At 40.9% G+C, this 22,902-nt stretch overlaps 1 protein-coding gene across 12 annotated transcripts in view; it reads right to left on the bottom strand.

Moving 5' to 3' along the window:
- Positions 1-22,902, bottom strand: part of LOC105464131 (signal induced proliferation associated 1 like 2) — a 235,726-nt gene that overhangs the window by 144,801 nt on the left and 68,023 nt on the right. The window contains exon 1 of one of the 12 annotated variants that reach the window (XM_071074215.1): positions 16,658-16,741. The exons of the other annotated variants lie outside the window; for them this stretch is intronic. The gene's annotated coding sequence lies outside the window, so the exon portion shown is untranslated. Of the gene's footprint in view, positions 1-16,657; positions 16,742-22,902 lie in introns of those variants that run through there. 12 annotated transcript variants of the gene reach the window in all.

Raw genomic sequence — 22,902 nt, 5'->3', positions numbered from 1 at the left:
AACATCCCTGCCCTGCAACCACCTATTTTACTAGCAAATAAAAGATACCTAAGGCACAACACAGCCAGGTCTTCTTGCACAAAAAGACAGATAAGCACCAGATGCCTAAAACTTCATCATTGTTATTATCACAATCAAAAAAGCTCCGAAAGCAGATCCCCTGTTCACTAAGGCAGACGATCACTGTATAGGGGCATAAAGTCTCCTACGCTCTGAATCCAGCATATGAATTCTTTTTAAAGGCGTTAACAGGAATTAAACACCTGTAAACGGGACAGGCCCAGTGACACAACTGTCTGCTCATTTTCATGTCTTGTCTTCCTGAGGAAAAAACCAGGCAAAGTGGTGGATGGTTACAGAAGCAGCAGAGGAGCCAATCTCATACTAAAATAAAATATTTCGATTTGTAAGAATGTTTTTTAAAATTACAAAAACTCTGATAGCAACTTTAATGCCTCAATTTTTACCAGACTACTCAGCAATGCATAAGTGTCAACTCTTGTACAAGGTTCCCTGCAGCATAGCACTGAAAAAGCACAGCCTTCACATGGACTTAAACCTGGCCACAAACAAGCTACACTTACTGACTATATGATTTCTAACTTTCTATTAGACACATTACTTGTTTTTCACATCTGGCTTAAAACTTTGAATTAAAGCTCTTGACTCACACATCTATTAGGCTCCGTGTGGGCGCCTAAGCGCTCTAGAAGAACCACAGTTGGCTTTGTTTGGTTTTAATTATGAAAGTAATCTACTTACATTACAAAACTATAACACTTAAGAATAAGTATGTAATCACACGTAATACTACCACCCTTAGAGAAGCTACGATTTTTGTCTATTTCTTCTACTAACCTCTTGTTCTTGGATTGTTTTTCCTACTAATAAGCTGAAAAATTCATAGCTTTTTACTCTGATAAAACATAACTGTTTTTTAAAAATTCAAACAGTCTTGAGAAAGAAAACACTTTTCTCAACCATTATTAAGAGTTGGATATATACAGCCTTCTAGTTTTCTAATTCACATATAATTCTCTTAATGTTTGTAATTTAGCAGTAACAGGATTACATAATAGCATATATGCGATAATATTCTATAATCTTTTTTCAACTAATGTATTAATAACTTTCCCTGTCAATAAATAAAAATCTCTATTACTTCTTTAAATAAGTTACAGCTTCCTTTAAGAGTTAACCATATAGATGCAGATCTTTATGCAGAATTACTAAGCAGAATGTAAATTATTTACAGACCAAGAAGTTTCTCTCTTTCCTTCTCTTTCTGGTGTCACTGATGTAGGCACAGTCGGCAGCCATGTTGTCATTACAACGTGTTAGGAACGTGCAGATGACAGAAAAGCATCATTTTAATCTTCTAGTACACCTGGAGTCCTGTCTCAATCTTGAGGCTAAAGAAAGCTAGAGTGATTTGGATAGATAAATTGTAATAGACTGAAGACAAGAAAATGCACTCCACATTTCCTAGGCAGCCAGCCAGTTACACAACATAACCTTACTTTTGCATGTAAAGACATCCCTTCACCTTCTTCTCTTCTCTAGATAAAGGATTTTTCTACTGGCCTCCATAAGAGAGAGGAAAGAAAACCCTAAAAGGCCACTATGATGCCAAGACTTCACCTTTATTGACTTACCATTTTTCATCTACTTTTACGAAAGGGTTTTATGGCCCACTCCTCTTTAGTAAGAGTCAATACACTTTATGAACCTCCCATTCTGTCTGGTAAGATTTAACAGGAAGACTGTCCAGCGGGGCAATCAATGGCACTAAATGATGGCACACAGGGTACCAGACAACATGGCACTCGACTCTGAAGAGATGCCTGGGGTAATCACAGACACGCTCTAACCTACTCTGCGTGGCAAACTGAACACAGTTCCACCAAAAAAACACAAAGTAGTGCACTAATGAACACAGTTCATTCTGTTCATTGACTAAATGTCTAGGCTGTTTCAGGAACTGTGTAGGACAGTCGGCATTCTGGAATACAACAGCTCAGTTCCTAAAAACAAGTCTAGTAAAGGGAAGACACATGCATTAAGACATGTTGATAGCGATACAGTGAAAGCGGTAACTGCACAGCACTATGAATGCATCAAGAAGAAAACAGCCACCTGTCAGGGTGGGGCTGGTCGGGAAGGCTTCTCAGAAGAAACGAACAATCAGATCCTCAAGGATGAGGAGGAGGTCTGCCAGGTGGAGAGAAGAGGCAAAGGCACTGCAGGTAGAAGGAACAGCTGGCCACATTAAAGCGTGATAGAGCACTGGCAAATTGTAGAATGTAAATTAGTACCTGCTTGACTGTGCAAAAGAAATCTCTGAAAGGATACACAAGAAACCAGTAATACAAATAAACTGCTAATACTAGTAATACCGTTAAGGAAGTGGATGGCGGGCAGAGGGTGGGGAAGAACTTTTCGCTGGCTATGCTTTAGACAGTGTGAATATATCTCTCCAAATAAACAGAATTTTAAATAAATAATAAATAAAACTAACTCTTGCCCCCTACCCCTGACAAAACAAATCCAGTATTTTTTATGCAGAACACACAGCAGCTGGGATAAGTAACAGGGAGGAGTCTGGTATACACAGGTCTTCCCCAAATCACGTCTGAGTGGCCCTGGGATATGGGAACGCAACCCTCCCAAGATGAAATAACCATTTCGGGGTAAGGTGGTCCCATGTAACAATCAGGAAAGCCCTAGGGGCAGAATCACAGGTCTCATTCTATTCAAGGGTGTTTCCAGAGCCATCGTTTTCACAGTATTCAAAATGTGCCCTAATGATCACTGTGGCTGGGGGTGGGGGCTGGATGCGGGCAGGGTAGGGCAGATAAGAGTGATAAAAAGTAAAAAGTTTGAAAATTACCAATCTAGGGAAGAACACCAGCATTGCTATCATCCAAATCCTAAATTATTCAGACTTTCAGAGGCCTCTACAGCGGTTAATGAAACAATTCCTATTGATAAGTGATTAGCCAACGTTATCTCACCCAGTACATATCTCATTTCCAAATCCCTCAAGCTTTAAGCAGTCTTCTTCAGAATAATAAACATGAGTAAAGATCCCTAACCTGCTGGGTGTGGCTGACTGGGAATGCAGTGACAAAGGCACAAGAAACTGTTCTCAGCGGCAGCTTCAAGGTCTGTGCTGTGCAAAGGTGGCCTCCTGGTACACAACAGCACACACTGTGGCCTGACACACAACGGGCTGTCCCAAAACGTGATTCCCAGTCTTCTCAAACACTAATCCCAAGAACAAGTAGAAAGCCAATTTTCTAGAGAAATAATTACATAATCCACTTTTTACAGACAGGCTCTTCTACAATTACTTGAGTAAAAGAAAAACAAACACTAGTATGATTACTATAGTAATCATGAACGTGCTGGAGGCAGAGCCCAAATCTCCAAGGGTTCTAATGGATTCTATAAAGCACAGATTCGAGAACTGTACGGCTTCCTTCTGCAGCTCCCAAGAGGCAGGCTTGGTATGATAAGCAAACACAGCTGAAGAGCCACCCTGACTCCCCAGGGGATATTCTCAGACTACAAACAACCGTATTCGCCACCTCCATTTGCTTCCAACCTCCCACCTCCTTCTGCTTCCAACCTCTGTACATACTTGTCTCAGTTCATAATTAGTGTGGAACCCAAAGTGTCTTTATTGTTTAGTATCCACCTTCCCACAATACTAAGACTCATGGAAGACAAAATATTTGTTTTACAAACCCAAACAATGGTAAGTTCAATGTACTTCATTCATTTACTCTTTCAATAAATATGTACTAAAAAATTCAATAAATATACTTCATTCTTTTACTCTTTCAATAAATATATACTAACACCCCTACCTGAAGGCAGATAACACACCCAGCACTGCAGGAGTAGTGAAAAGAGGGACACTGCAAGGCCTCCCACAGCCTGGGGGGTAGTGTAAACTGCAAACTCCAATCCAACAGGAACTGAGCTCCCCTGAACAGAGGGAGCCCAGACCAACCATGAGGACAGGACAGAATACATCACAGAGGGATGGCATGGATCCAGGCAGGGGACGCAGCCTCTGTAAAGACATGAAGGGACAGCGAGCAGGATCCGTGCAAGGACAAGGGAGGAAAGCAAGTGGTAGATGAGGTCCAGAAGTGGAAAGGCCAAGGCCAGCTGTGCAGGAAGGAGCAGAAGCTTCTGGAGAGCCCAAGGGGCTGGTGTACAGCCAGAGGCTTGAATAACACTGAAAAAGGGGATTCTGCAAGAAATAACCTGGGAAACAGAAGGAGGAGTTTCCTCTTACTGGTCAGGATTTGCACACCAAAAGGGACACGGAGCCTTCATGCTGGGCCTGCACCGCCAGCACCCTGTCCTCCACACAACTCAAGTGAGGTCTCCCCCAACCAGAGGTGACAGGAGCAGCCAGCAAAGTCCCCATTCCACTGCCCTCACTTCCAGTGCACTCCTTTTAGCTGACACAGGACCTTCCTCTGACCACCCACCTTTCTTCCTCTTAGGACTGCAGATGTTCCTAGTCTTACATTGTTATCCTTTCCAACCTGCCTGTCACTCTTCCCAGTGCTTTTCTCTAATTAATCCCAAAGAGGAGATCTGAAAGCCAAATCCTCAAGGTTGTAGAAAAGGTATATAAAATTAAAGCTCACCACTAAGCAGTTGGTAGAGAAGAAGCCAGGTAGTGTAAGAAAACTCTTAAGAATTGTTAACACACAAAGTGATTGAAATCAGCATGTTATCTGATGTTGACGGGAGCTCATATTATGTGGGAAATTTCCGTAAGTGGGACACTTTTTCCCTAATGATTATAAATAAGTGAGGCAGGGTACCACTATTCACCTAAAATTGGCGGAGGGGGGTATTGAGGAGAGGAATCTGAGGCACAAATAAGGGAGGAAAAACTAAGCGTTTTCTGAAATTGAAAAATCTGCTGATCCAACTTACATTTCAAGTTTTGTCAGAAAAATCACTAGTCAATATTACTTTTCTTGATCATTTTTATTTTGCTTATGTTGCTAATTGACTGTACCACTGCTGCCTTAGATTATAATAACCAGCAGGCAAAAAGAATGGTGCTCTACAACCATTCTGAAGCCTGGTCACCCACAGACAGGGACTCTTAATAAATACAGTGCGATGGTGACAACTGTGACAGTGAATTTCTTTTTCATTTCTGTGTAGAAATAGAGAATAGCTTATCAAATGCCTAAAGAGGGATTACACACTTAACTATCTGTAAGACAGAACTCAAAATTTTTCTAAACTGTAACTACCCACATCCATTTCAGATTTTTGTTGTGGTTGTTGCACGAAATACTTATTAATAATGCTACTTCATTAGTTTACCAAATGGCACAAAGGAGGGTGTATTCAAAGGAGAGTGTTCATTACTCAAAAGACCATCTGTCTAAGAGCTCAACAGAAGGTGTAAGTAACCATGATCTAGTGCAGGATGTATGGCGGCATTATATTTAGTCAAATATTTGCATTTCTCAGTATTTTAAATATGAACGTTCTTATCCAGCCACCCACAAGTCAGACTTAATTACTATCTATTTTCAAACCAATATAGAAATTTCAATACAAGGATAGCTTAAACATAAGCAAATAGGATTGCCAACCAAAGAGTCTGTGCAGCCACCTTCATTTATATAACAAATAATCCTGACAGCAGCAATATTTTCAACCAGAAAAGCAGTTAAACACGATTACATAAATCAGAACAACATTTGGAAAAACAGCTGATTCTGCCTTTTGGAGCATTAATAATTGTGGCTGTTTTTGCTACTATGATCAAAATTAGCAGCAGCAGCAGCAGTAGCAGCAACGTTAATCTCATTTAAAGGTATCCAACACTACTGTCTTCATAATGCAGACAACAGAACCAAGGCTGGCAACTCCTCTCCCCTGGGGGAGGTGACGCATTCAGAAAACTTGAGAGGTGCGTGGGCTTTATACAACAGAAACACTGAAGTCCTCTTTCCAAACTGTTATTTAAAAGAGTAAAGACTATTAAAATATTCAAGAATATTTTAAATGGAAAAAAGGGGGAAGAGCAACATGGAAGAGGTATTGCTAAGTCAACTCACTAGGTTCTGGTTTAAAGCAGAGAATGTAATTGAGGACAATGAAACAGAACCAGCGGACTGGGAGTGAGGAGACAGGTAAAGACCAACCAGGAGTGAAAACAGCAAAGACTGGAAAAAAGTCAAGCCTGAATGGGAATCCTCCTCCCACCATCCATTAGCTACTAGGTGGCCCCAGACAAACTACTGTGCGTTTCTATGTCTGTTTTCTCATCTGTAAAGACTTAACGAAGCGAACAGTAGGGTTGATAGGAAGATTAGATGAGATAATAGAATGCATGTGTTTGGGACCTAATAGGCACTCCAAAACCAAAAAACGAAAACCACAAAACACCGGTTTAGTCCCGTCTGCCATGTTCCCCTAAAATCAGTTGTTTTTATTATATGACCCGGAACCAGCTCTTTCTCCATCTGTAAGAGAAAAGGGGTAACTAAGAGAGGAGTTCTCACAACTTCAACACCCAGTATCTAAGGAATATTGGCTACTAGTAGGTTTACTGCTCCATGCTCACTGGGGAGGCCTAATAACAAACTAGTTTAGCAACGAACTAACTGAGGATGAGCCAGGAGATTTTGAAAAATCTTAAAAAACGAAGGACAATATGTCAAACTGACAAAGCAGTAGTACTCCCAAGAAGAGCGGTGGGAACTTCCAGGAAGGAGAGAGGCCCCAGTGGGGGAGGTGAGAAGAAGGCCTGGAAAGACCCTCCAGCCTCAGCAGAGGGAGGAGGCAGAGCGCTCCAGGCTGCCCACAGCCCCACAGAGCAGCAGGGCTGAAGGGCTGTGCTGCAGCAAATGATTCAGATTCCTGTGAACTGTAAAAGCCTTCTAAAAAGCTAAGCCAGAGTGATAGTTTAGCTGACGAGTTGAGCCTTAAAAGCCAGGCCAAGGAATTTTAACTTTTCCATGAGAACAATAAAGTTATTTATTTATTTATTTATTTTCCCCACGAGAGGAAGTCTCGTTCTTGTCCCCCAGGCTGGAGTGCAATGGTGCCATCTCGGCTCACTGCAACCACTGCCTCCTGGGTTCAAGCCATTCTCCTGCTTCAGTCTCCTGAGTAGCTGGGATTACAGGTGCACACCACCACGCCTGGCTAATTTTTGTATTTTTAGTAGAGACAGGGTTTCACCATGTTGGTCAGGCTAGTCTCAAATGCCTGACCTCAGGCACCTCGGGAGGCCTCCCAAAGTGCTGGGATTACAGGCGTGAGCCACCACGCCCAGCTGAGAACAGTTAAGTTTTTAAGCCAGAGAGGGTTAGATTTATATCAAGTATTTAGTGTCCAGTACCTCACAAAGAGCAAGCAGTGATTAAATGTCAGGTTTTATTAATACTGACGACAATATGCTTATATCCTGCATTTACCAGGCATTATAGGTTTTTCTTAATTCTTAGGTAGAAGGTTGAAATCAGGAGATTGGCAGCTCTCACTGACTTACAGAACGGGTAACTTGCCTGACACAGACTAAGTAATTAGTAAATATTTGTTTTCTGTTTGTTTCTTTTTCAGAGAAAGGGTCTCCCTCTGTTGCCCAGGCTGAAGCACAGTGGTACAATCATAGTTGGGGCTCAAGGGATCCTTCTGCCTCAGCCTCCCAAGCAGCTAGGACTACAAGCGTGTGCCACCACATCGGGTTAATTTTGTGTTTTTTGTAGAGTTGGGGTCTTGCTCTGTTGCCCAGGTTGGTCTTGAACTCCGCCTTGGCCTTCCAAAATGATGGGATTATGGGCAAGAACCACCACACACAGCCAATAAGCATCTGTTGAATCAAAGAATGCTTAAGTGAAAGGATTATATCTAGCAAATATGGTATAAAAGAGAGAACATTAATGAAATAAAAAGCAGATTCCTGTATTTTAACACCATAAAATGGACACTACAATTGAAACAGAAGAGTTCCCTGACCGCCTTCACTGGATGTGCGACAGGGGGGTGGCACCCCTTATGGATGGGGGAGCACACGTTCGGGCAGGTGCAGGAACCAGGGTGAGCTCTTTTGGGCTCCAGCCACACAGTAGCATCTGGGGTGGGTGCCTGCGACTCCCAAAGCCCCAGTGGGCAGGCTACAGTGCTCTTTTAGCTCTGCCATCTGCAAACGGCCTAAGTGTTAACCAGCTCAGTGCCCTCTTGGTACTCGGGTTCCTGTCTGGGGTCCAGGAAGAACCAGGTCACACAGAGGCTTGAAGGATGGTGAATTCAGGGATTTTAATGAGTGGTGGAGGTGGCTCTCAGCAGGATGGATGAGGAGCTGGAGAGGGGGTAGAGTAGGAGGATAATCTTCCTCTGGAGTTTGGCCATCCAGTGGCTGATCTCCTCCCCAACAGTCCCTAGCCAAATTTCTCTTGAGGTTCAGATGCTCCTCCTCGTCTCTCCTCTGCTGCACTGTTCTGTTGCCCTTCTGCTCTTCTCTTCATCTGCCCGTCTGCTCATGGAGCCTGGGGTTTGGGGTTTATATGGGTACAGGATGGGGCATGTAGTGGGCCAAAAGGCAACATTTGAGCATGAAAACAGGAATGCCCGTTCCCACTTAGGGCCGTGGGTTTCCAGGCTTGGGGGTGGGGCCTTTGTTGGGGAACTGCCCTCTTCTACCCAGTATTTCCCTGTTTCCTGTCTCTTGCCCATATCACTATGTGACACGTTGTCTCTGGTCTCAGCTACACGTGGAAAGTGGCCAGGCTGCCAGGAGGCAAGGAGCCAGCACAGGATTTAGATAGAGGATTTAGCTATTTGACTGTCTCCTATATTTATACTCTTACCCCTGAGCATCCATTTAATGTTTTCTTCTCCTTATAAAATATATATCTAAATCCTCTTCTACCATAAAACTCATTTTAAAAATCGGCCTTTTCTGTAGTTTGTGAATATTTATCTCCATTGTCAGACAAACTCCAAGGGTACAAAAACATATTTATATTCATTACAGAGGTGAGCCATCTGTAAGTGATCAATACAAATTTTCTCATAAAGAACATAAAACCCATCAACAAAATGAAAATTCTGATAACCCATGTTCATTCTTTCATTTAAGCATGAAGAACTGACCAAGCAGCAAGGCCCCAGGGTAGGCAATGAGAAGTATCTAAGGCATGAGCCCTGACTCCAGGACGTTTATAAACTACTGCAGGAGGCAAGATTAACATACACATCTTTCCACAACATTGGTTTCAATCTCTAAAAAGTTATTTTTTCCACCAGAGTAACTATTAAGAATCAAAATGGATACATTTGGTTTTAAATTTCTGTCTTCATCTCCTGTCTGTGTCTCTGAGATAAATGTTAACAAGCACTAGAATTATTTAAATGCAGTCGTCAGAGCAAACCAGAAGAGAAGGACAAATGGAGAACAATCTATAAGAGAGACATAGCACATCAGTGGCTGGACAGTCTGAAACTTCAATAACAGGACACAATACAAAGGAGAAATGCTCATACAGGAAAGGATATGGTTAAGTGGCTGCGCTAAAAGAAGGGATTATGAAATAAAATATTTACATTTAAAGTCCTATTTTTAACAAACTTACTTTATCCAGCCTCTCAAATTCCAAAGCCTTCAACAGGAAAAGTCTTTCCACAATGCTACCCTAAAAATAGTTCCCTTTATTCTTTCTCAGGGTACCATGCAGATTTCCCTTCAGTTTGCTTTTGCAAGAACACTGGTGTCACGAAGATGAAACAACCACTTATTTTAACTGGAGAGCAATATTTATGTAACGCACACATATCTTGACACTATCACACACGTGCTGATGTTTTCTTTCTAGAAATGGGATCTGCATCAGCCGTGATTGGTGTGCGCCCTGGCCTTGCAGCTGTTGTGCTGGCAAGTTGGGTGTTGTTCCCAGGCATTCCACGGAGTTTCTTGGTTTAATTTTATCTAACAGGCTAAAAGGGGTACAATTATTTTTTATCAAAATAACAATAAGGAAATAACTTCCAACAATGAATTTCTAAGTGAAAGAATCTGCGCATCATACATTTGTGTCTGTAATTAGCAAAATTAAATGTCCCTTTCTCTCTGTAACGTATTTGGCTTGCTTCCTTACAATAACTGTCCATGGAACAAAAGCAAACAAGTTAAACAAGAAATTGAGTTTACAAAGTTATGGACATTAATTATTCAGTGTTGGCAGAGGCTTTTACTTTAAAATCAGTTACAATACAAACATCTGAAAAACCTCTAGGTTCTAAATCACATCACTACTCTCAGTAGTTCTGAGAAAACAAGTGACTCTTCTTTCGAACAAATGAAACCACCCAAACATTATTTATCTTTCAGCTGCACCACTCCCGTGCCCAAAACTAAACAGAAAAAAGGTTTCAGACTCAACAGTCCACCTCTACCGGTAATCTGAAGCCAGAGTGGGAGAGCAGGTATTTGTGGAGCTAAGTCTGAATGTAATTCTATTTACAATGCCATGCTTTGCCCCCCTAAAGCCAACCCGGGGCAGTATAACCCCAGCCTGATCTTTATCACCTCCTGCTGGAGTGAGGAGTCAGGTTCCCCAAGGTGTACTTCTAACCAGAATTCCTCAAGACAGAATAACCAAATGCCTAATTAACAGAGAGAAGAACCTCCAGCTGCTCCACCACACAGAGGCTCTCACTGAAGTATCACCAAGTCTAAGACAAAGCAGACAGCTGATAAACAATCCACTTTCTTCAGCCCCCTCTAACAAAGCCTCAACAGCCAAATGTAATCTAATAATTAGCATATGTAAGAGTAAAGGTCCAGACCGTGACATCAGCTTCACAGAAAAATCAGCAGATTCAAAAAAGATCCACAGAGCCTATGCAGTCTTTGGAAATTCTAAATAAATGACAGGATGAAAGGACAGAACAGCAGGAGATAGAGAACTCTACATTCTAAGTCCTAGAAAGCACAATACAACATTTCTAAACAAAACCATTCTGCAAATTCTCTATTACAGAAAAAAATCTATCCATCACAAAGGTATTAGCTCACAAGGGTATTAACTAAAAAGTTGCTTCCCTAGCAACCTCCACATTGCAACAATGTCCTTGAATAGCATTCTGCAGAGACGACAAGCCATAGTTAACCCAGAAGACTGTCAACAGTTCAAGGATCACCTAAACTTGGTGAGAGCCACGAAGAGCTAACACAGGATTCCTCAAAGATGACATTACTGCTAAAGATAACATGAGTGCACACATTCTGAAATATCTGTAGCAAGAACTCAGGATCCACTAAGCTGTTTAAAGAAATTTAATGTGTACACCGTGATAAAAGCTTACCTTCCTGCCTGTTACAAAACTTACAGAGGAATGAACTGAACTCAACTAAGCTTCTCTCATCAAGGGTTTTGCTGGCAGCCCCTGCCCCTCGAATTTACCCAACATCTATTTCATCTGTTGGCATGTCAGGTTTTCTGTTGTTGCCGCTGCTGTTGCTTAAGTTAAAGATAACCAATAATTATCTCAACTATATTTTTAAAAGAAAGAGTGAACCCAAAACTTCTTCTCTCCCTTTAGCGACAAGGTATGGCCATAGTGCAGTTTAACACACCAGATGATAAATTCCACAAATGTACTCTGATTGCATAGACAAGGATTGAAACAAAATCCACGTAACTCAAAAGGCAGCTATCAATGGCACATAAACCCCATTCAGATATGGAGAAACCAGATAGATAAGTGTGTCATCTGGGAAAAACTAACAGAGACAGAAACAAGATAAAACCAAAAGAAATTATGTGTCTTTGGGAGCTGTTATCAATCACACTTGAGAATCTTTGAACTTTGCTTTGTAAAACTAGGGATCTTATCCTCTCTTATACAAACAGTTTAAAAAAAAAAAAATGGAAGAGCTCCAAGGTAGTGAACACTGGGGTCAGACTCAAGTCTGCAAAAAGATAAGACAATTTACTCAGGGAAAGTTAAAGCACACTTCTTTGAAAGCTCATTTAATTTCCCTCTATTTTTTAGATTCAGGTATCAAAATCTCAAGGATTTTGCAATCTTTGAGATTTTCAGGATGGAGGCAATCCATTGGACCAGGAGACACAGGCCAGCTCTGGGACAACAGACAGAGAGAAGCCATGCGGAAGAAATCCCACAGCCAACAAAGGTAAATTTTAACCTGTGTCCTGTGAGCAAAAGAGGATTAACAAAAACGCATGAGGGCAGCTTAATAAAATACTGAACTAGGAGGCGAGACGCTGACACCGCACAGCGCCAGTGCAATCCACTGTAGGTTATGGTGAAAATGTTTGTGGAGTTGGTCTCATTGCTATCACAGATTCAGCAGGTGTATAGGACAAATAGGAAGATACAACATACAGTGAATGCCTGCCAGGGGTTGGGCTCCATTTATGGTATTCGCTTCTACCTAAGACACCCCATAATGTGGTTATCGGTCTCGCTATTAAGATAAGTGATGAGGGACTCTTGAGAGTTTAGGCACTTTTCAATAGTGGAAGCCACATACAGCAGCGGTAGGTGTTTAACTTTGGTCAAAGGTTACAAAAAAATCTCCTTGTGTTTCTTTCTATGCAAATCATTTACTATCTTAACCGCACAACACATCAAGCCCCACTGAACAATGACTTCGACCGGTCTTTCCATTCCCAGTCAGTGAGTTTCCTCTCCCACTCTTGTTAACCCAAACTCCAGGCACTTCGAAAATTCCAATATTCCAAAGAATATTTCCCCTCCAGCTACTGTGACTTCCATGTGTTCTTACCGAGGCAAGCCACAGCTCTTGCCCTATTCTGTGTTCTAAGAGATATAACCCAACATTATCATTATTTATTTACATGCTTATCTACCCCACTAGACTGAGGATGTAGAAATCAGAGAAACCTAGTCAATGTGGTATTGTCTCGCCCTGCCTAACAAGATACCTGGCACAGTGAAGACACAAAAGGTTGTCAGCTAAATGAAACATTGCATGTGCTGAGAAGTGTCAACAAGTCGAACACCCTGTACCAGCATGAACTGACTGTAACATCTCCAGTCCATAGATAAATCACACATTTAAAACACTTAGACATTATTTTTATAAGGATCATTATTCCACGTTATCAAAGCAGCATCTGTATGGAGAGTAAGCCAAAACAAAAGCCTTACTGGAAACAGTGACAAGTTGTAGCTGCATTGTTCAAACAGAACCCTACCTGGAAAGCCAGTTGCCATAGGCTTTTATCTCACACACTGAAACCTCCCCAGACAGCTTGGAATGAGGAGAAAAGATAACCCACTGAGATTTAAACTTCAAAGAGCAAGAAGCCTCGAGGTCTGTAAGATTTGACTGTACCCTAATTAATGGCAAAACATAATTAAACAGAGTTTTGGTCAGGAACTGGGGACATGAAAAAAGGATCCTGGAGGAAATTTTGGCATCCAGAGGAGAAGGACCCTCAGCCACTAGACGGGGAGTCCTCTCCTGGGCAGTCCTTGTCTGGAGCCAGTAATTGTTCAACTCACTTCTCTCCCTGGTTCTGATGGTAAATGTGCCCCATCCCCTGCCCCACTTCTGATGGCAAATGTGCCGAGCAACCTGCAGACCTCTGTCTACCTTCAGGCAGGGAACATGGCACTGAGAAAAGGTTGGCATTCCGGTTCCCACGATGAGTATATTTATTTTTGTACTTTACTAAGTGGCATTCTTGTCACATACTCGGCTAGTGAGTTTGGTTAAAGCAACTAAGTCTGAGAGAGAGATCCATTCTCAGTGCCCCCCAAAAAAAATTTTTTTTAAATTTTGCCAACTAATGAGTTATCTCCCATAAAAGTCTTCAGGAAGAACTAACTGGCATTTCTCCTGGCTGATGCGTGATCCTAAATCTTCATTTTTATGCATATTTTCTTTAAATTTCTACACCATGTGGATCAAGTTTTATGAGGGTAATCACTTTTAGTCAACAGTAGTTTTTACCAAACATATAACAATTTATTCAGTAAGACTCACTATCCTAGTATAAAACAATCCTCTCATGTCCCAGGGTAGAAGTGTCATGGAAAAAGTTTGGTTTCACCAGTACTAAATTAATACTGCTTTTGCGGGGCTGAGGCAAAAAATTTAATTTGCAAAAACCAGCCCAAGGCTACCATGATATAAAATTCACTTGATGTGTTAATTTCACACTCTAGAGTCCTCATCGCACTGGTGGGTGGGTGATCTCAATTATGTAAAGTAGAAGAATGTCTGAATTTACCCCAGCAACCCCAGACATCAGCACTCTAGGCCCAGCAGGAAGCCAGAGCTCAGCTTCCTTCCTGCCAGCCCATGGGGTAGCAGGGATTATCCTAGAAGTCAGCCAGACTGAGTAAATATTTTCACTATGCAGAGCTCAATCATAGGGCACCAGTGTCCCATTTAATAAACTTTTTCTTCTACATCTTAACACAGAAGGGATGCTTCCAATATGAATAAATAACAACATAAACTCAATCAGCTCCAGCTAGACCCAGCACATAGGGTGCTTTAGGTTCTGCAGTCACGAGCACTAAGCCTGGGAACTGCACAGGCAGTAAGTGTAAACCTCCCTTTGCCCAAGTCTGTGTTCTTGAAAAGAAATGTGCCAACTCCTGTAAAATAAATATATATGTTGTAGCATCAAAATACTATTTATAAAGACCATGAAATAATGAAACGTGCTTTAATAAAGGCCCACTAAACTGTATATGCAGTATATCAACAGAATATAACACAAACATACATACACAGACATAACCATATATTTACAGAAAAAAGATGAAGACAATTCTCCAAAATTTTGTTTTCATCACTGGGTGTCGACAATTGAGGAAATTTTATTTCCTTCTTTCTATATGAATAGTATATATGTAATATATATTACTTTTAATAGGTTACTCTATAAAACAAAGAAGCCTTGCTTCGAAATATAAGTAAATGAAGATTAGTGTATATTACTTTAAATAAATAAATTGATCTATTGTTAGAGTAAGCTACAATGTTTCCACTATAAGCTAATTCAATGCAGATATAAATTGACTATCTGTTCATCAAGGAAATAAAAGTTCCATGATTCACAAAGAGTAATAATACCTACCCACCAGCAAATCAGTCTGGAAACAAATTTCCTTCCTGTCAGTTCCTCTCAATTCATTCTTGATTTTTGATCCCTGCCTAATCTGCTATCTCTCTCACACACAGAACTGTGGGACTTTCAGGGCCCACAAAGGAATTAACTAAGAACAGAAATAGCCCTTGGCCAGTCCTTTCTTGACAGTAAAGAAACGTCCTTTGTGTTTTTAAAAACAGTTTTCCCTGTGAGTTGGTAGTAGCATGGCAGCCGGCAATCCCATTTTCCTGTCCATCAGCTATTAGGATAAAATGGCTTAACCATCTCCTATCCCAAACCACATCCCCAGCTACCAGCCCTACACCAAAACATTAGTAAGAAATCAGTAGTATGGTATTAGCAATTGATTTAACCAATAATATCACTTGAAAGAAGCTGCTATGCCCTGTTGCTCATATACTACACTGGTATTTAATAAAGCCCTCGGGAATAAAAAATCTAATTCAGAGTCATCTTTTTGGATCATCTGCTCATCAAGTTGACTACTTATTAAAGATTCCTTTAAGAAAGCATAATTCCTTAGACATAGGAAGGTTTCTCAGTGATTGTTTAATCCTCACGGGAAGAAAAATGCTGCGTACTGGTCACCTTGCCCAGCAGGGAGGCCCTCCAGCTCTCACCTGCCTCCTCTGCATGTGGGAGGCAGGCCCAGAGGCCTCAGCCTTCACAAGCCTCAATGGCCAGACCAGGACACAGCAGTCCCAAAGCCCTGGGCCATGAACTGAGAAGTTCTAACAAGAACATGAACCAGAAATCAAAGCTTCTAAGTGCATATAATTTCTCGCAGTGGAACAGAATCATGAGAGGTTCCAATGCCGGAAAAACACCAAGATGTAAAATTTGGATAATAAATAAACGCAAATTATCTACTAAAGACACTGGATTTTAACAGTCTAGATTTTCATGAAGAGGAAAAAAAGTAAATAAAAACACTACAGTATCCTGAGCTAGAACTTTAGTAGACATTAAAGGAGTCTTTTCTTAAAGCATTAAGCTTTCATTCAAATATTTACTAAGAATCTACCATGTTCCAGACAGATATGACTCTTACACATTTGCTCACGTACATAAAAAGTCATTTGGTTTAGACATTCCCACCATCTACCAGTTCCTGGGGAGGTATACTGCAATCTCCACGTCAACTGATAAAGATAATAGAAGACAAAGTCCGTCAAATAATATGAATTCCTAGACCTTTTTGATTAATGATACAAATGGCTACAGCATCTTTCTCAACTCTCTTCCCAACTCCTTATCATTATGTATCCTGGTAAAAGAGAACAAAGTTTCAGGAAAATTTTCAGGAAGTCCGCTTTTGATTATTTTAAATGGGTTTGCAAATATGTATCTGTCACTATGTGACCAGAAGACTACATTTTGGACATTCTCGTGCCAGATTCCGACTGGCCCCTGATGTGTACCTGCAATTAACGTAATTATTTCCATATATAAAACCACAAACTGGATCCCATTTTCATTACCTTTTGGGCTGGAGCTGGATACACAGATCACATGTTCATCCGATGTCCTTCTCTATCACAGGGAGACACACACAATGCCCACCCCTAGTAACAGGAAATGAAACACTAATGAGCAAAATAGCCATTTGCCTGTGTCCAGGATGAACAGTCTAATGAGCCTGTTGGTCCTTTCCTATTCTACAGATAGAAAACAAAAGTAGAGTACATGCTCTTTTACCTTTGACTGGCAGGCTGTCCAGAGTGACTCTGGATAAGTTACTTATCATTGCCAGGCTTTGATGGGAATGGTCTTGATGAAAGAGAATTCCACTTTCCAGCCCCAGCTTATACCTACTGAGTCAAAATGCAGGAGCAGGAGAGAGGGATACACAGGGCAGCGTGTGGAATGCGCCTGGGCATGGGTACTTCAGCAAAGGCCTCAGGTGACTCTTGATATGCAGGCTTAGTGATTACTAAACCTTTTCCAGGGCCAGAGGTAAAGAGGAAGCCATAAAGCCAACCACCTGAAGGGTCTCACTGCGCCAGCTGCTCTGAGAGGCCCTGAGCAAGTAAATATGGCATCAAATATGGATAAGTTGCTGAGATCACCAACAAATCCCCAAGGAGTTTTGGAGGGCAGAAGACACTGGAGAAGTACCAATGAGGAGAAATGGGGAAGATGGCCCAAATGTAGTTAGGAAAACCAAAATGCTGCCCTTGGCAAGACTGCCCAGGCCTGTCCTTACAGAGTGGCAGATACGTCAACTGCACATTTTGAATGCCAAGGAGACGCACGCGTCTGTAACAGCAGCAGAAAGGAGTTAAGTATATTCAATATTAATTATGAAGTCGTCAAAGATAACTTAAGAGTCTATCCCCTCCCTAAGCTAAAGAAAAATCTTTACTTGGCTAATTGCCTGGATGAAAATTAGTTTGGGGATGATCTGCATAAAGATACGTGCTTTAAAAAGTCAAAGCTACATAGTAATTCTAATACACTGCCTATTATTATAGCATTTTAATGGAAGGAGATAGAATAAAGGAAGAAAAGAATCATAAATAATACCCAATCTATTATGTGGACACATTAAAGGCATCACATTATTTTATAACGAGAGTTTTTTTTCCCATTGCAACTGTTAATAACCTAACACTTTTTCACCCTAATGTACTGATGCATATTTCCAAGAGTAGACTAGAAGACAACAAGATCTTATTGCCATTTTAAAAACAAATGTAAAATAATAAAGGTTTACTACTGACTCTGTTTAGTTCACTTGATAATCAGATCTGGACAAGGGGATCCCCTCAGCAAATAAAACAAATCATTAGACAGAGGACAGAGACCCACAAACAAGAAAATGCTTCACATGTGCACTTTTTTCCCCTTAACACCACTAACTGCACATTTTAGCACGTTTTAAAAAGGAGAAAAAAATAAAAATTAGCAACCTAACAAACACCTGCGAGGCTGTGTCTAGAGAACCCGGGCATGGAAGGAGAGCTGTGTAGACATCTGGCATCACCTGTCAGACTGCCAAACCACTGTATTTTTAAGCTATTCAGATGCTTTCTAAAGAAAAAACAATAAAAATCCTACATGCCTGAACTGTGAGGTGGGGGAGCCTCCTTGTAACTCGGCCCTTGTCAGACAGACTACAGCAGCCTCAAAAGGTTCAATAGCCTCTTTATAAACCTATTGTGTGGTGTAGTGCCTAAAAATAGTACGGTCCGGCAGGCAGATCATACCAAGGAACAATCCTACATACTAAACTCCTAAACAACAGACAAAGGAATAGAAAAAAAACTAAATTGTATTTTCAGTCTGCACCTAAGCTCCTGTGGTCAACTCTTCACCTGGACTCCTCCAGCTTCCTCATTTTGTCTGAACACACAGCAAACCTAAATTTTAGCCCTTACAGGCTACACAAGAAAATGAGAGGGACTGCTGGGGGGGAACCTAGGCAGGCGAACAGAGGTGAGGTGCATGACTGAGTCATACATTTCTATAGTATACACTGCCATGCTCAAGAGAACTTTTACCCTCTCATTGAAATAGACATGAAGGTGATGATTACATTATAATAATTATTGAATATGGCTTTCAAGTTTCCCTTACATTGAAGTTCTCACCCCTTCATAGCTTTTAAGAATTACCTGGGGCAGTTTAGGAAAATACAGATGTTGGAAATTCACTTTTAAATTCAGTTTTAAGTTTCTGAGGTGCACAGCTAGGGTTTAGACCACTGCTTAAAACAACAAAGCTTATTGTTTTGTTTTGTGATGGAGTCTCGCTCTGTTGCCCAGGCTGGAATGCAGTGGCACGATCTCCACTCTCCGCAGCCTCTGCCTCCCAGGTGCAAGACACTCTTCTGCCTCAGCCTCCTGAGTCGCTGGGATTACAGGCGCCCACCACCATGCCCAGCTAATTTTTGTATTTTTTTTTTTTTTTTTTTTTGAGACGGAGTCTCGCTCTGTCGCCCAGGCTGGAGTGCAGTGGCTGGATCTCGGCTCACTGCAAGCTCCGCCTCCCGGGTTCACGCCATTCTCCTGCCTCAGCCTCCCGAGTAGCTGGGACTACAGGCGCCCACAACCGCGCCCGGCTAATTTTTTGTATTTTTAGTAGAGACGGGGTTTCACCGTGGTCTCGATCTCCTGACCTTGTGATCCGCCCGCCTCGGCCTCCCAAAGTGCTGGGATTACAGGCGTGAGCCACCGCGCCCGGCCTAATTTTTGTATTTTTAGTAGAGACGAGCTTTTACCATGTTGGCCAGAGTGTGTGTGTATGTGTTTGTGTGTGATGGAGTTTCACTATTCTTGCCCAGGCTGGAGTGCAATGGCGCTACCTTGGCTCACTGCAACCTCTTACAGGCATGAGCCACCACTCCTGGCCAACAAAGGTTTTTAGACCACGTCAGGTCGACTTCTCAGGTCATGGAGGCAGGCAAAAAAAACCAGGAGGGACGCGGTCAGTATCAAGCACGAAGCCTGCCTGCAAGGGATGGGCCACCAAGAGGCCAGGAGTGTCACCCGTCTAGCGAGCACTCCTGGACGGAATGAAAATCAGGCCACAATAGGCAGCTACAAGAAACCATCAGATGAGAGCATAAGAAAATGCAAAGTTAAAAGCTACATGTTAACACTCCTCAATCTCCAATTTTAATTTAGCGTTTACTTTTCCTTTTCTCAATATATTTATTTGAAAAGAGATTCTTACTCTGGATTTTTATTGTGGGGACAGGATGGGAGAAGTACCACTCTTCTCCCAGAAGTATTAATAAATTAATACATATTAATACAGATGGGAGAAGTAATAAATAATAAGTGTACACATGTTCTCACTCATAAGTGGGACCTGAACAATGAGAACACATGGACATAGGGAGGGAAACAACACACGCTGAGGCCTGTCGCAGGGTGGGGGCCGAGGGCAGGGAGAGCATCAGGACAAACAGCTAATGTACGCGGGGCTTAAAGCCTAGCTGACGGGTTGACAGGTCCAGCAAACCACCATGGCACATGTATACCTATGTAACAAACCTGTACGTTCTGTGCATGTATCCCAGAACTTAAAGTAAATAAATTGATAATAAGTACACTAAATGAAATTTAAAGATAAAAATGAGTGTCTTTCTAACACAGTTTAGTTGATTTTTCAAATAAAATAAAATAGCTAGATCAACAAGCATCGTCTGGATGAATCTGGATTAAAAACCTTAGATAGATGAAGTAACTTGCCCAGTGTTACATCAAGTTAACAATCTGACACCTTGGATGGCAAACCAGGTTGTTGTCTAACTCTCAAATTAAGGTTCTTTCAGGTTTTTTCACTGTTTCCACTAAACCCAATTGCCGGAATGTTTTTCTGCATACACATGGGTGTCAACATAGGCTCATGGCTAAGAGCCTGACACTAGAATCTCCTTCAGGCCAAAGTGCCTGCTCAACTATTGACTGTGCGACCTGGACAAGTCCCTTAGGCATCTTTGTGCCTCTGCGTGTTGCATCCACAGAGCAAGAAAGACAGCAACAGGAGCTGTTCTATACTAAATAATAAACGAAAGAACACCTGCAAAATGCTTACAGCAAGACTTAGAACAGGAAGTACTCAATAAATGCTAGCTATTATTATTACCAAGAATTAAATCTGAACTTAGAATGTGTTACTATTTGTTAGTAAGAAAATCAGTACAGAAAATTATCACCCTTTACTGCACATACAGATTCTCTATTCCTTTCTCTCTCTAAACAAACTTTTAAAATGGGTGACTGCAGGGCCTTTATTTCTACTGTGTGCGCCTTAAGGTATGAAGGGGACACAATGATCCAATATCCTGTTACTTCCTATACCCCAGAAATGTATGAGGCAGAAGGAATGTTTGAGTTTGAAAGGACTCTCAAGATGTGATGGTTCTTATAGTACACTGTCACGCTTAAGATAACTTCTACCCGCCCACTGAAATAGACATGAAGGTGATGATTACATTATAATAATTATTGACTATGGCTCTTTCAAGTTGCCCTTACATTGAAGTTCTCAACTCTTCACAGCTTTTAAGAATTACCTGGGGGAGTTTAGGAAAATATAGATGTTGGAAATTCAGTTTTAAGTTTCTGAGATGCAGAGCTAGGGCTTAGACCACTGCTTAAAATAACAAAGCTTTTTCTGTTTGTTTTGTTTTCTTTTGTTTTGAGATGGAGTCTCAGTCTCTCAGCTTCTATCAGACACATTGCTCATTACCTCAGAAAGTGCTTTCATTGAGGAAAAACAGTTATTAAAGAATCAAAACCTTAACACTATGCATTGTTCCTCACTGAATTCTTCCTTTATAAAGCTTTCCACCGATATTTCCTCCAAAGAGAAATGTTTAATGAAAGCAAACAAACAAAGGAAAGAAAACAAACCATACATACTGAGACTTAACTTATAAAATTACAATGTGGTATGTGGAAAAGCCCTGCTGGATTTCGGATTCATGAACTAAGAGTGGTATTAGTGGCTTTTCACTAAGGGAATATACAAAACTGTCTTTATAATATGGTACTGTAAATGCTTTCCAAATAACACTGTAGAAGGCTTGTACAAAGCATGACATTGCATTTTAAACATTTGTAGGGATAATCCTTAATATACTGACTTTCACATTTCACACTTCTTTCAGATATCTTAACCATTTAATCTCCACTTAAGTTGAAGATTCGGCAAAACAGAAAAGAATCCAACGTTCACAACACTCAGGGGTCAATGTGTTTTCAGAAGTCTGATTATTTCAAGCAGGGCTTTAGGCTATGAACGAATCAATAACTTCATTTGAGTATGAGAATATGCAGTAATTGTTTCATATTACTCTAGTACACATTCTTGAAGTCTTATGAGGATTCTGTTTGGTTTTGCACAATATCAATATGCTTATCTTCCTGCATGAACAATATACGAACATATAGAAGATAACAATATAATTGTACAGATGCTTCTTTTTGGTTTTTCTCCTCACCGCCTGCAGAAGCAAAGTAAGACCACATTCTGAAATTATCTATAAAATACGACTAACGGGATGAATTGGCCATCTCCTTAAGTCACTACCCTTGAGGCACTGTCACAGAGATCTGGTAGTTTGCTTCATTACAAATTAGCTATATGACCCTTAGGGCAAATCACGGAGCTTCCCTGGGCCTTATTTTTTAAATGGAGACACCTACTTCAAAGCACTAATGAAAGATTAAATGAAAAAGGTAAAATACCAAAATATTACCTGTCACATAGTGAACAGTAAGCGAATAAAGCTGCAATAATAATTATTCAACAGAAGAGGAAATGGCCTGAAAATACACTGCAAATGAGACACAGCATCTGTCACATTCAGTCATAAACTGTGCTTGTGTGATCAAGTTGATCAGCATTACATTTTGGGAAACTTTATTAGTAATATAATCAAGATATATAATAAATTACATTGTCATTTATTCAACTAGCTATAACCTAACGGTAAGAACAGAGATTGGAAAAAGGGAATGAAAATAAAGAAATTTCTAATCACCAAGTAAAGCATATCCTACCTGGCCAATAAAAAAAAAAAAAAAATTCCAAGTTATAAAGGAGTTTGGTTTGAGTCTGATTAGTCCATGAGAAACCAGCATATTGGACTGTGATAGTGTAAAATATATATTTGAACTTCAACCCCATTTCCTGGCATACAACTCCTAAAATACTTAAAATGTCCAGTGACATCTTTTTGTATACTAATGAGTTAATTGATGGATGGCAG

This window comes from Macaca nemestrina, chromosome 1 (genome assembly GCF_043159975.1).
Source record: "Macaca nemestrina isolate mMacNem1 chromosome 1, mMacNem.hap1, whole genome shotgun sequence".
Classification (NCBI taxonomy): domain Eukaryota; kingdom Metazoa; phylum Chordata; class Mammalia; order Primates; family Cercopithecidae; genus Macaca; species Macaca nemestrina.
The sequence above is the reverse complement of the archived record's forward strand: the minus strand, read 5'-3'. Positions and strand labels throughout refer to the sequence as shown.